The sequence below is a fragment of the Sorex fumeus genome, unplaced genomic scaffold (genome assembly GCF_029834395.1).
Source record: "Sorex fumeus unplaced genomic scaffold, SorFum_2.1 ptg000061l, whole genome shotgun sequence".
In the NCBI taxonomy this organism is placed as follows: domain Eukaryota; kingdom Metazoa; phylum Chordata; class Mammalia; order Eulipotyphla; family Soricidae; genus Sorex; species Sorex fumeus.
The window spans coordinates 7,041,506-7,055,745 of NW_026606118.1; the positions used below are offsets into that span (position 1 = coordinate 7,041,506).

The 14,240-nt window shown below is 43.4% G+C and overlaps 1 non-coding gene across 1 annotated transcript; it reads left to right on the top strand.

The window, feature by feature from the left end:
* Positions 1 to 8,359: 8,359 nt before the first annotated feature.
* On the top strand, positions 8,360 to 8,463 carry LOC130034806 (U6 spliceosomal RNA). The gene has a single exon (XR_008794156.1). It is a non-coding gene; the product is annotated as a U6 spliceosomal RNA (small nuclear RNA).
* Positions 8,464 to 14,240: the final 5,777 nt, after the last annotated feature.

Below are 14,240 nucleotides of genomic sequence, written 5' to 3' on the forward strand. Positions count from 1 at the left end.
TCAAACCAGGATTGTCCACACAAAAGGTAAGTGCGTTAATCCCTGTACTATCTCCCTGGTCCCACATTCATAATTTTCTAAGTAATTTTAGTTCCAAATTTCAAGTCAAAGTTAATCTTCAGGATAAAACTGGGAGGTGTTATGATGTGGTAGAAGGTTCCATATGCAGAATTGGAAAACCTGGGCATTAGTGATGGAGTTACTACTAATTTAGGGACCCTCTCATTCTTTCCTTATTGGAACTCTTTCTTTTTTATCTTGCTTTTTGGGTCACACCTGGCGATGCACAGGGGTTACTCCTGGCTCTGCACTCAGGAATCACCCCTGGCAGTGCTCAGGGGACCATATGGGGTGCTGGGAATCGAACCTGGGTTGGCCGTGTGCAAGGCAAACACCCTACCCACTGTACTATTGCTCCAGCCCTATTGGAACTTTTTCACTCCCTCCTTCCTCCTGAAGGGTTAGCCTGAGTGTCCCAACGTAGATCCTGCCCACAGTAGACTGCATCAGGCCTGAGTTTAAGGCCCTGAAGAAGCCGATATAACCCACAAATTTCAGAATTTAAGGAGACATGGATCCTGTTGGGAGTTGAAACCAGAGGGTCATAGGAGGTGGGCTCAGATTTCAGTGCAATGGCCCTCAAGCCTCATACAGACAGGAGTGGAGAGATCAGAATAAAGAGCGGGACTGAAGCAAGATGGGAGCAAATGTACTGCAGGACGAAGCTAGAGGGTGCTTCTTTTCCGTTTTCCACAAAGCCCTCCTAGATTCTGAGAGGACGCTATACTCTTAAAATCTATCTTACAAAAAGGTAGCTAATCTTATTTCAAAGGGCAATTGAAGGGTCGCCCTTCATTGCAAGACAAGATTCTCTTGCTAAACATTGTATGACCCTATGACGATGAAAGTTGGAAATGACCACTCTGGACAAAACCTGAATGCTGAAAGGAGGTAAAGTCCTGTGCATTATACCCTTTAAGTAATAGTATTGCAAACCACAGTGTCTAAAAGGAAAACACAGAGAGAGAGAGAGAGAGAGAGAAGAAGAAGAAGAAGAAGGAGAAGTAGAAGGGGAAGGAGAAGGATAAGGAGGAGAAGGAGAAGGAGAAGGAGGAGAAGGAGAAGGAGAAGGAGAAGAAGGAGAAGGAGAAGAGGAGGAATAGGAGGAGGAGGAAGAGATAGAGAAATAGGAGGAAGAGGAAGAGGAAGAGGAAGAAGAAATGTCTGCCATAGAGACAGGCGGCAGGGGTGGGAATATGACAGGGAGGCCATCAGAAGGGAGACCAGGAACAATGATGAAAGGATGGGTGATGGAACTTGTATAACAGAAACTCAATCATGAACAACTTTGTAACTGTATCTCAAGGTGATTCAATTAATATATATGCATATATATGTTTATATATAAATACACAATGTATATAGTTTATATGTACATATTTATAAATATAAACATTATATGACCTATACAAGGTATCTCCTCTGGGTTTTAGTTTTTGCTCGAGCGGGCCCAGTAACATCTCCATTGTGAGACTTGTTGTTACTGTGTTTGGCAGGCGAGATACTCTCGGTAGCTTGCCGGGCTTTCTGAGAGGTGGTGGAGAAATCGAACCCGGCTTGGCCGGGCTGGCTGCGCACAAGGCAAACGCCCTACCACTATGCTATAGTTCCAGCCCCTTAATTAGATAACCTCTAAAATTTCTAGGTCCTTTATCTTTCAGGAATATAAGTTACTGATTCTCTATCATGATGAGACATGCACCTTAAAACTCTCTGGGTCCTTGCTAGAACTTTGCCATAGCCTTGTCCTATGTGCTCTGGCTGTGATGACATATAATTAATTGATCAGAAGAGTTTCCAGTGTCAATCTAGGTTATGTCTACAAAGAAAGAAACTGATTGAGGGGTTTGGAGAGAGGTGGTCCCTGCCCAAATGCTATGGGAGGGGAGGGTAAGATAAAAAACTTCCTTGGTTCCATCTTCTTTTATTCTGTAGTTGGGCCTGGCACGATGAAAAAGGTGTTGGCAGCTCCTGTACATTCTCCTCGAAATGAGCAGTCCAAGTAAGCACAGCCTTGTTGATTGTACATCAATTTGATGGACTAACTATGGAACAGTAATTAAGCCAAAGAGAACATTCAGAAGTACTTATTGCTATTTGCTGTCTGTTCAATCCCCAGAGTGCTACAATGAATAGAACCATAAGTTTAATTAATACCTGCAGGTCTGATTACCCATTTAAGATGGGCGGTAGTGGACCAGAGGTTATACGTTCAAAGACATCCTACTGTGAGCAAGGTGGAAAATGTCCATATTCCCGTAGCCAGAGTCAAAACACTGGACGCTGCTGAGTTCTTGAGGGTGACCCAGCAGAGGTACCCCCAGCCCTCGTCAAAATTCAGACACAAAGACTCTGTCCCCATTGTGCCCATGCTCTTTTTGCAGTACAGGTTTTGAGACTTTTTTTTAATTAGTGAGACATCATGAGGTACAGTTGTAGACTTACAAATTTTTGTGCTTGGGTTTCGATTGTACAACGATCAAACACCCATCCCTCCACTAGTGCCCATTCTCCACCACCACTGATCCCAGTATCCCTCCCACCCCCCATTCCCCCATCCCACCCTGCCTCTGTGGCAGGGAATTCCCTTTTGTTCTCTCTCTTATTGGTTTTGGGACTCTTAATGTCCTATGTTGTTGTTCCTACCGCAGGGCTGCATTTCTATGGTCACATGTTGAGGTTGTGGCTCCCAACTTTCATGTACACCATTGCTGGTTTCTACAGATACAGTGCATGGAGATGAAACCCGTAAGTGGCTGAGGAGGTCACTGTCTTGGGATGCAGAAATACTAGAAGAAAGGACTACCCTGGCCTCTATCAGGAGGCTTGTGGCCCACAGGCGGTGTTCATGGTGCTTGGCCTCATGGCCGTGATCATCATGAAGGGTATTCACTATGATGTTTATTTGTCTTTGCTGGAGGTTGTAGATTCTAAAATACACAACTTACAGTATTTCTGCAAGATGGTGCAACTCATCATAGTGGGCTGCTTGATCTGTGAAAGAGTCACTGACTACATGTCTATTATTTGGCAGACTCTATGTTAAATGCTTTTCACCAACTGCTTCATTTAATCTTTACAACAGCAGCGGTGACATTGTACCCATTTTATAGTGGAGGAAACCAAGGCCCCGGTGGTGTATGTAACTTGCTGAATATTGAAAAGCTGGGGTCCCAGGGCAGGTTGATCTGACCCTGAAGTCTATGTTACTAAACAAACATGATTGGGAGATCAGGAATGTGTTGGGATGTTCTGAGCTACAAGTCCCAGTCCTGTCTGGGGACCTGTCACATAGAAATGCTTCCACTCTTAGCAGGTGCAGACGTGTTTGAATTTAAAGAGGGAACTCCTGGATAGATGTGGCAGTTTATGGAGACTTTACTCTCTTCTTTCTTAATGTTTCCTTCTTCAGTTCTACTCAGGTGTAGCTGACAAATTGTAAATCATATGTAGAACAGAAGTGTAAATCTTGATGAATTCATGCAAGTATAGAAGGGCTAGAATTTCTCAAGGTATTCCAACATCCCAAAGACCCAAATTAGTGGGGACATTCTCAAAGTAATCTTGAGAAAAAACAAAGTAGGACACATGTCACTTCTTGACCTCAAACAATATTACAAAGCTATAGTGATTGAAACAGCATGGTACTGGCTTAAATGTAGACCTATAAATGAAAGAAACAGAACAGAGATCCCAGAAAAAACCCATGCATATATTGTCAATTGATTTTTTAAAAGAGAATTAAGTATATATAATTATATATAATGGGGGAAAGCATAGCATCTTCGGAAACGGTCTTGGTGGTCCAGTTGGCTGAGAATCACTGAGAAAGTTCTCTAAGCCTTCTGAGCACTGTGTGGAAGACTCACCATCACTCCCCTCAACAAAAGACAAAATTCATGCCCTCTACAAAATGGCCTGGGAAAACTGGAAAACTTCATGCTAATGAATGAAACTAGAATTCAGTTTGACACCACACACAGCGGTAGGGTGTTTGCCTTGTGCGCAGCCAGCCCAGTCGAGCCGGGTTCGATTCCTCCACCCCTCTCGGAGAGCCTGGCAAGCTACCGACAGTATCTTGCCCGCACAGCAAAGCCTGGCAAGCTACCCGTGATGTATTCAATATGCCAAACACAGTAACAAGAAGTCTCACAATGGAGACATTAGTGGGCCCACTCGAGCAAATCGATGAACAATGGGAGGACAGTGCTACAGTGCTACCACACACAAAATTAAATTGCAGTGACATGTGTGTAGCTTTTGAATAGTAAACAAGAGGCTTGAGAGCTTGTCTTTGTGTGTTAATGTTGAGTTCAGATCTAAAAACTTTGTCCAATAAAAAAATTCAAGGGAAAAAGAATGTACTGTTTAATAGAGAGCAAAGAGATAAGTATTGACAGGGGAGAATGTGTTTACAAATGAAAGACAGAAACGTAAAAATGAAGAAAGAAAGTCAATAAATTGAACGATGAACAACTGGGGCTGCAGAGGGTAAAAATACTGAGAACTGATGAGGTAGAAAAGAAGATGTTAGGGGCTGAAGCGATAGCACAGCGGGTAGGGCGTTTGCCTTGCACACAGCCAACATGACCGACACAGGTTCGATTCCCAGCATCCCATATGGTCCCCCGAGCACCGCCAGGAGCAATTCCTGAGTGCATGAGCCAGGAGTAACCCCTGAGCATAGCCGGGTGTGACCCAAAAAGAAAAAAAAATGTTAAAGCTGTAGGAGCAGTCATTCCGGAGCAAATACATAAATATTATGCAGACATTGATAATATTAAATAACTCAGTCAAAGCTGGCCAGGAAGGATTTTCATTCAGGGACCATGCCATGATGAATGAGGCAAAGGAAGGGAAAGCCAGCCATTCCTCATCTGCATGAAAGTGTTTGACCTTCTGCAGAAATGTTACCTTTTCATTCAACGACTCTGACTGTGTTGTCCTGGGAAAGTCTCTGGACTGAGCAATCTTGGTATTTGTGCCTTGTGGGTTCTGTGTGTGAAAGAAATCCCCAGAAACAATAAAGGGGGAAGCATTTAATAGCTTATATAGAGTGAAAAGACAGGTTGAAATGTTTATAACCACACTGAACATTTTGAAATGTTTTCAAATAGTGAAGAAGGTGTATGATCAGGTACCTTCTTATGGGTGCAGGCAGACTTCTACATGAAGTCGCTCAGAATGAAAGAAAGAAAAGGACAGATACAGAATGGTCTTTCACCTATGTGGAACTTTGAGATACATAGCAAGGTAGCAACAAAGGGACAAGGGCAATATAATGTGAGAAGTGATCCACACATTTGAGTTGGGAGGGAGTGGCATGGGAGGGAGGGGTCTTCGGCACCTTTGGGAAAGGGAGATGGGTACAATAGTGATGGGTGTGGTGCTAGAATTAAGTGTGTGACTAACAGCATTGTAAACCACAGAATCACAATAAAAAATTTAAAAAATAAAGTAAAGTAAAAGTAAAGTAAGTAAAGGCCCTCCCGTTGATCGTCGATTTGCTCGAGTGGGCCCAGTAACGTCTCCATTGGAGACTTTGTCGTTACTGTGTCTGGCATATCGAATACTCTCAGTAGCTTGCCGGGCTCTCCGAGAGGGGCGGAGGAATCGAACTCGGGTCGGCCATGTTGGCCGTGTGTAAGGCAAACGCCCTACCCGCTGTGCTATAATATACCTCTTTAAGTAAGTTAGCTAGATTGAGATCAGGTACTTGGTGGTGATCAAGCCATTTTATAACTCCAAACCAAATTTCTTTATTATTATTATTATTATTATTATTATTATTCCTGTAAGATACTGTTATAAAGCTTTCCTGTTTGAGTTTTCCTCATACAATGATTGATCACCCAACCCTTCACCAGTACACATCTCTCACCACCAAGGTCCCCAGTATCCCTCCTATCTTACCCCTCCCCCTGCCTCTATGGCAGACAATCTCCCCTGTACTCTCTTTTGTATTGCTTCAAACCAAATTTCTTTTTTTTTTAATTGAATCACTGTGAGATACAGTTACAAGCTTTTATGTCTGAGTTACAATCATACAATGTTCAAAAACCCATCCCTCCACCAGTGCACATTTCCCACCACCAGTCTCCCCAGTGTACCCCCCTCCATTTCCCACCCTCCCCTGCCTCCCTGGCAGACAATGTCCCCCATACTCTCTCTCTACTTTTAGGCATTAGGCAAACAAAATTTCTGATACAGTCTATGAAGGGTCTTATGCCAGTCAACTCAACTTTATTTTTTTTTTAAGAGTTGCTTCATTCTTGTCCACTTTCTCCGGAATTAGGCTGAGATCCCATTAATTGATAGAGGGAGCAGACTTGTTAATAACATGAAATATACGTGTTTGAAGACTCCTCATGTTGCCTTGAAACAGCCATCTGTGTGGAGTAGCAGAGCCAAGGGCCGAGGCGGCCTGACTAGCCCAGTCTTTTTTTCTTTTTATTTCTCCCACTAAGAAATCAGATCAATGTATGGTTGATACAGTTAAGTGTCACATAATCAATTGAAAAATTAAGGCAAAAGGGGAAAAAATACCTTGTTGATTGTGCTGTAGCAATGTGGTCTCATTATGTAGATGTGGTCTCAGTCTACAAGAGTAAATGAAGTGAAAAGTGAAGAGGAAAATTGAGGTAATTTCTTGAATTATTCAAGGAAAAAATCCCCTTGCCTCAATTATTCATATGGTACTTTTCTTTGAAAGGGAGGAGAGTGGGAGAGAAAGGGAGAGAGAAAAGAAAGCAAGCTTGATTGCTTTAATTCTCCACTTCATTTTGTAGATTAAGGCACCTCTATAGACCGTATTACTCATCCCTGAGCACTGCAGTTTATTTCTTGACAAAATATTTCTTTGCCATTGTGTTTATGCAGATTTAGCCACCCTTCCTTTTTCTCTAGTTAAATAGTGAGAACCTGAACTGACACTATTCTTTCTTCCCATAAATAGGGTGCCTATAAAAAGACTAATTTCCCAGTAATCCAACTTATTCCAAACATTCCACCCACCAGGCAGTGAGCTGGGGAAAATGAGAATTCTGCCTGAAGAAGTAAGTCATAATTATCATCAAACTATCTATCCCACCTCCATGTCTTTGGTGGTGGGAAGTACCAGTGTTTGACTCGGGAATAAAAGTTTGGGTACAAAAGACATGCATGTTCCCGAAGTTTACCTGCTGGGTACCAATTGTGGTATAGAAAGGAAATATAAAAAACTAAATATGCACCCACAGAGCAATTTATATATGTATTCTCTGTGTAATATACACCATGGTTACCAGTAATACTGCAGGATACAATAAGTTGTGTATATATTAGAGTAGATTTATGACACAACCTTTACTTGTTCTAACAAAATTAGAATTTGTGGCAACTTTTCATATGATAGAAAGTAAAGTAAAGGTAAAGGTAAAGGCCCTCCCGATTTGCTCGAGCGGGCCCAGTAACGTCTCCATTGGAGACTTTGTTGCTACTGTGTCTGGCATATCGAATACTCTCGGTAGCTTGCTGGGCTCAGAAAGTAAAGTATCTTGAGGGAAAAGTATTGTTTTCTAATTCACGTAAAGTCAGAGTGTGGGCTAATGGCGACTCTGGTTGCCAATTATCTTAAGATTTACATAATTTGAAGATCTAGAGAGAGCAGTGAAAATAATTAGTTTGGGAAATCAATCTTAGGCAGAGATACAGATGGAATTGGGTCACAGGACCAAGAAGGAGTCTGTTAAGAAGAGAATTAATCTGATCATTCACAAACAAGGGTGGAGTTTGTAGCACCGATTGGTGACTCTTCTTGCTGCCTATCGAAGGGGGTCAGAACAGGATTTCATGAAATGTCCTTAGACTTTTCCTGGGGTTCACTGGGGTTTGCTATGAAAAAGTCCCAATGTTCCAACAGTGTCATCATTAAGTAGGTTATTCCAAGTGGAGGAATATCTGCTATTGGTGTCTAGATGTTTTCTGAGAAAGCTGGGGGAAAGTTCAGTGATCATGATCACAACATGTGTTTGTGAGTCCAGACACTTTGCAGCTGACTCTCTCTGTAGCAGTACACTGCACTGTCCTCCCATTGTTCATCCATTTGCTCGAGTGGGCCCAGTAACGTCTCCATTGTGAGACTTGTTGTTATTGTGTTTGGCGTATCGGATACATCATGGGGAGCTTGCCAGGCTTTGACGTGTGGGTGAGATACTCTTGGTAGCTTGCCAGGCTTTCCGAGAGGGTTGGAGGAATCGAACCTGGGTCCGCCCGCTCAGCAGCGTGTAAGGCAAATGCCCTACCTGCTGTGCTATCGCTGGCTCGCTTCGGCAGCACATATACTAAAATTGGAACAATACAGAGAAGATTAGCATGGCCCTTGCACAAGGATGCTGACTTTCTCTAGTTCATAAAAATGTATTTCTCTACTGCATGGTAGTCTCTGGGCTACCCCTGATGATTCATAGCCTGCTAGCAATGCATACATACCCTGAATCAAAACCTTCGTTGAGTGGAGCCCAGATCCCTACACAGACACACGCACACATACACACACATACACACATACACATTATATGTACATGTTTGAGAACTGCTAAATTAAATTACTAAAACTGAACAATTTGGTGACATGTTTCAAATATTATAAATGTTTATATGATCAGAATTTTGCATATCACACCCAAAATGTGATATGCATCATTATATTATTCTATTCATTATTACTGCATTGAAATAACAATGTGACAAATGATGGTGTTATGAATTTGAATAACTTTTATTGTAGTAACCAATTTTTGTGCAGATCTTACGTGAGCATTACTTTGTGTCTTTTTTTAAAACTTAGACAATTAAGAAACCTAATAAAGATGTGTTCTAACACCTTGATAACTTGATAAATAAGTCTTATTCTCATGTGGAACTGTTCTGCAAGACTTGTTTCTTTTCTTTTTTCTATGTCGACAAATGCATTTTCTGTGTATCTGGGAAAGGAAGAAATCAAGGAATTAGATTTGTCTATTTGTCGTTGAATGAGACATACTAAGGCCTGGCAGGTGGCACATAGCTAATTAAAAATCCTGATTTTGCACTTGTGGTAATATTAAAATAGTGGAGCAAAATAATGTTATAAAATGGAATAAAATAAGGGAATTTATGTCAATCAATAGCTGAGAATGAAGCTGCTTGTTCTCGTGCACACATATGTTCTGTCTCTCTCTTCCTTTACTATCTATAATAGAATTCAACAGTGATCCACCAGTGGGCAGTTTTTGTCTGAAGGAGGAGGAGGACAGAGTCTGTCACAAGAGCATTATTAAAGGGGATCTCCGTCAACTCTGCAGCTGTAGAGTTTTGAAATTCTATGGGCTGTTTTCTTTGTGTGACTCTTCCTTCAGTCCTGTGCAGGCCCACCATAGTTTCAGGCATTGGAACTGTGCTTCTTTTATGATGCTGCATAGGTACAGGGCAGAGATGGCTTGGGTAATGCATTAAATTAATCCTTGAACTCTTGGCAACTAATTAAATTCTGACACAACAAGTGTTTCAATTGTGGTTAGCAAAACCGATTGTACAAGGTCTTTCTAAAGGATTCTCTGGCTTCCTGATCTCTGTGAACACCTACACACACTCTGGTGGGCTGGTGAAGGGAGAATCATGAAGTTATTGCCAAGAGTCTATGAACCAAAAAGTTCTCCTTTTCCTCATCCCACCGCTTCTGCTTTGTACGTAATTAGTCCTTATCCATGCATCAGAATCGACCAAAAAATTTATATTAGATTGAGTCTAGGAAATGGCCACTTTTATAGGTCAAAATATTTGTATATAAGCAAGTTCCCATGATTAAACATAAATATACATGCTAACTTTTATAACAAATGTTGCATTAAATCTTATTTCACCTTTGAAGAAACTTTGTAAAATGAGTGTTCACGATCACACGATCACGACCATCCTGTTATTCGTCGATTGCCTTGAGCAGGCCCCAGTAACATCTCCTTCAACCTAGCCCTGAGATTTTTTAAAAAATGCCATATTCAGGGCTCTTTCAGAATTAGGAGAATGAGACCCATCATTGTTACAGGTATTTGGCATATTGGGTACGCCACGGGGAGTTTGCCAGACTCTGCCGTGTGGACAGGCTACATTTGGTAGCCTGCCAGTCTGTCCAAAGTAGGAATGAGATAATAAGATGTTGTGCGGCCGCAAATGTGGCCTTGTGCTTCCGGGAGCTGGGTTTTATAGTCTCTGAGTCTTGGCCACTGATGGGATTACACGGTGCCAGGGGGCCAGTTGGTGGGTGTGACCCCCACCTACTGGAATTTGGAGGATCTGGGTGGAGGATGCTCAGCCCTGATCCGAGTAGGCTTGGAGATCTCAGTCCCAGGACCCACATGCCTTTGTTCCTCTGCCGGTACCTTCATGTGTGCGGAGAGTGGTCTCAGCATGGTGGTGGCTGGTTCTGGAGGTCTTTGGCAGCCGGATCCCTGGTTGAGGCGGGGCAGGAAACTCAACCCGCTTCCCTCCAAGGGGCCGGTGAGGACAGCCAGGCGAGGGGCAGGAGACTCTGTGATTAAAAATGAGTGTTACTACCCTTATTTTCTAGATGAAGAGAGTTGAGGATGAGAAGAATCAGTCACTCAGAGTGTGAAGCCTGGAAGTTATTCCTGCTCTGTCTTCAGTCAGCACCCCTGGGTCCCACCCCTGGGCTAGATGACTACTCTGTATGCACCAAGCATTGACCATCATTTGAATCATTACTTTCTGGCACAAGATCTTTTTTTAAAATTTTTTTTAATAATTTATTTATTTATTGAATCACTGTGGGAAGAGTTACAGAGCTTTCAGGTTTAGGTTTCAGTCATGTAAATATCAAACACATTTCCCTTTACCAATACTTATTTTTACCCGTGAACCCCAATAGAACCCCACCTCCCACCCCTCCCAATTTCTGTGAGGCAGATGAGTTCTAGTTAACACTCTATCTACTTTGACTAGATTTATTGTTTCAATAAAAGATGCACCATTATTATTTAGAGTTTACAACCCCCCCCCCCCCCCAATCAGACATGCTGAAAAAGCATTGTGAAATGATTTGCTTTCTACAGCTGGGTTTAAGAATTAAATGATGTCGCATGGCCGCAATAGCGGCCGCGCAGTTTTGGATTTCTACTATTTTACTTATTAACCCTGGAAGTATTTCTATTAAAAGTTAGATAGTTAAGAGATTGGTTTCTGTGCTCTGGATTCGTGGCCGTGACGGAGAGTCACTCATGGGGGGCAACTGGTGACCTCGGTAGGGCGTGAAGGACGGACCGGAACACCCCCCTTCCCATGAGGTCCCTGCCGCCCCCACCCCCGGCTCAAACCTGCTGTCCACAAGGCTCCCGTGGCACAAGATGTTAATATGCTCAAATACATATTGATCCAATAACATTGATTAAATAAAATTTGTTAAAATAATTTCTAAATTCATTTTAGTGCTTTAGAAATTAGGTATCTTCTTAGCCCAAGAGTGTTTGGAGAAATTTTCCCAAAATGCCAGTCAGAGTTGGCATGCAACATGGATTCAATTTCAACTCCATCCCTACTAATCCTCATGTTCTAAATGCCTTTCTTGGGAAAAGGAGTCTGAAACTTGTACCCTGAATTTATTTGCTGAGATGTGTTCCATGTTTCTAAATGTCTTCCTTTCTAATATGCTACATTTGATAAGGTTTGATCGCATCTCTGCACTGCTTTGCAAGCTCGGACGTTAGCTTGCGGTTGCCTGAGGCATGCGCCAAACCACGCTGGCGAATTAGCTCAAGAGTTTTCGAAGATAGGCGACTTTTTGTGGCTATCTCTCTCTTGGCGTTCCTCGCACATTCATGGAGGTGCTGAACCAGTCGATCGTATTCCTCGTCCATGTTGTCAACAATGGCATCTTCCCATGTTGCCGCAATAGTACCAAAGAGTTCCCAGTTGGTGGTCATTCTGGGAGTTCTCTTTTTGAACTTTGCAGCCCTTTCTCCCCGCTCTGTGAAGTAGAATTTTGCACGAAGGAGACGGTGGTCCGATCCCGTTCGAAATTTTGGGAAAACAGCGACATCAGTCAGGCAAAACCGTCGATTGAATATGATGTGGTCTATTTCGTTGTGGAATCGTCCACCGGGAGACTCCCATGTCCATCGTTTAGATTCTGCCTTCTGGAACTGTGAGTTACCATGGATGGTCTTGGTCGACATGATGAACTCTGACAGTCTCTCACCCTGTTCGTTCCATTCTAGGCCATGGGTCCCGATGTGAAGTTCTTCAGCTGATCTTCTTGGTCCTATCTTGGCATTAAAATCACCCACAATGATCTTGTAGAAGGTGTGGTCTTCTTTATAGAACTTCTCTAGCTCCATGTAGAACTTCTCGATTTCTCTTTCATCATAATGAGATGTTGGTGCGTAGACAACGAAGATAGAAACTGCAGGCAGTGAGCCACATCTATTCAAATGTAAACGTCCGATTCGGGTTGTTAGGCATTCGAATGAATCAATGCTCTTGGCCAAGTTTGTGTTGACAAGGACACCGACGCCTCCAACACCTCTTTTATCGCATGTTCCGAGGAAAATTCTTCTCCAGTGTCGAAAACGGCATGGTGAGATTCGTGCCTTCTTGTCTCGGTCAGACCAATGATGTCGTACTTGATCATTCGCGCTTGTACCATCAGGTCCTCAATGGATGCATCTGATGCTAGCGTACGTGCATTGAAAGTACAGACGATCATTTTTGTCTTCCTTCGTTGTGGCAGCCTAGGTCGGCCTTGAGATTTTGTCGGCCTCTCCTTTCTCATCCTTCTCAGTGCTGCCATGTCGGTGAAGCCTTCAGGGTCAGGTGAATGAGACCAGTTGTAGTTACTGGTTTTGGCATAACGAATACACAGCGGATAGCTTGCCAGGCTCTTCCGTGCGGGTGGAATACTCTCGGTAGCTTGCCAGTCTTTCCGAGAGGGATAGAGGCTTTTGGGGTGACCTCTAATCACCCTTGTAGGTGTTACCATATTTGAACCCTATCAAATATGGTACGACAATTCCGGAAGATGGGTATTTAGTGTCTTATGATGTGTTGCGCGGCCACTTGCAGACAGGGCAGAGTAGGGTGGGGCTCCTGATTAGAATCCCTTTGTCACCTGTGGTGGTGGGAGCAAGCAGAGAAGCTCTGTCCCTGGGTCCGCCAAGCCTGGAGTCCAAGGTCTCAGAGAGTTCCGCTTATCTTGTTCTGTGGGTCTTCAGTTGTGCGTGGGTCTCGGCCGGAGCTGCCGCGCGGGTCCGGAAAGCGTCCTGGACCTCAAAGAGAGAAGAGCAGAAGTACTGGTAGATGCGGCAGAAGCCGGGAAAAGTATTCGTAAGGCCCGCCTGTCCTTCGCCAACTATAAGAGCAAGATGACTGCCTTCCGACGCCCTGATGGATCCATCACATCCTCCAGAACGGCAATGGAGAAGATTATCCATGACTTCTACTCAAATCTCTTCGATAGCCATGTCCACTTGCCAACATACCAAATTCCACAGGATGGGTATGTTGTTCCCAACGTTCTCCCCTCCGAAATCCGACACGCCATTTCGTTGGTAAAGAAACAAACAGCACCCGGCCCAGACAAGGTCAGACCTGAACACCTGAAGAACCTGCCGTCAGTACTCATCAATACACTGGCTCGGCTCTTCACTCGCTACCTGTCTGAGTGCAAGGTTCCGTCCCAATGGAAAACCAGCAGGACCGTACTACTGTTCAAGAAGGGAGACATCCATGACATTGGCAACTATCGCCCGATCTGCCTATTGTTTGTCATCTACAAGTTGTTCACTCGAGTCATCCTAAATAGGATTGGCAGAACATTAGATGAAGGACAACCATGCGAGCAAGCAGGGTTCCGCAAAGGATTCAGCACCATCGACCATATCCACACGATAATCAAGCTCATTGAGGTTTCTCGGGAGTTCAAGATGCCGCTCTGCTTAACGTTCATTGATTTAAAGAAGGCCTTTGATTCTGTTGTGATGGAAGCGGTCATTGAAGCCCTAGCCAATCAGGGCATTCAAGCCCAATACATCAGGATCCTCCGTGAGCTGTATTGCGGATTCACTACCAGGATCTCACCATTCTACAAAGAAGTGATCGTTGATGTCAAGAGAGGGGTGCGGCAGGGTGATACCATTTCACCGAAACTCTTC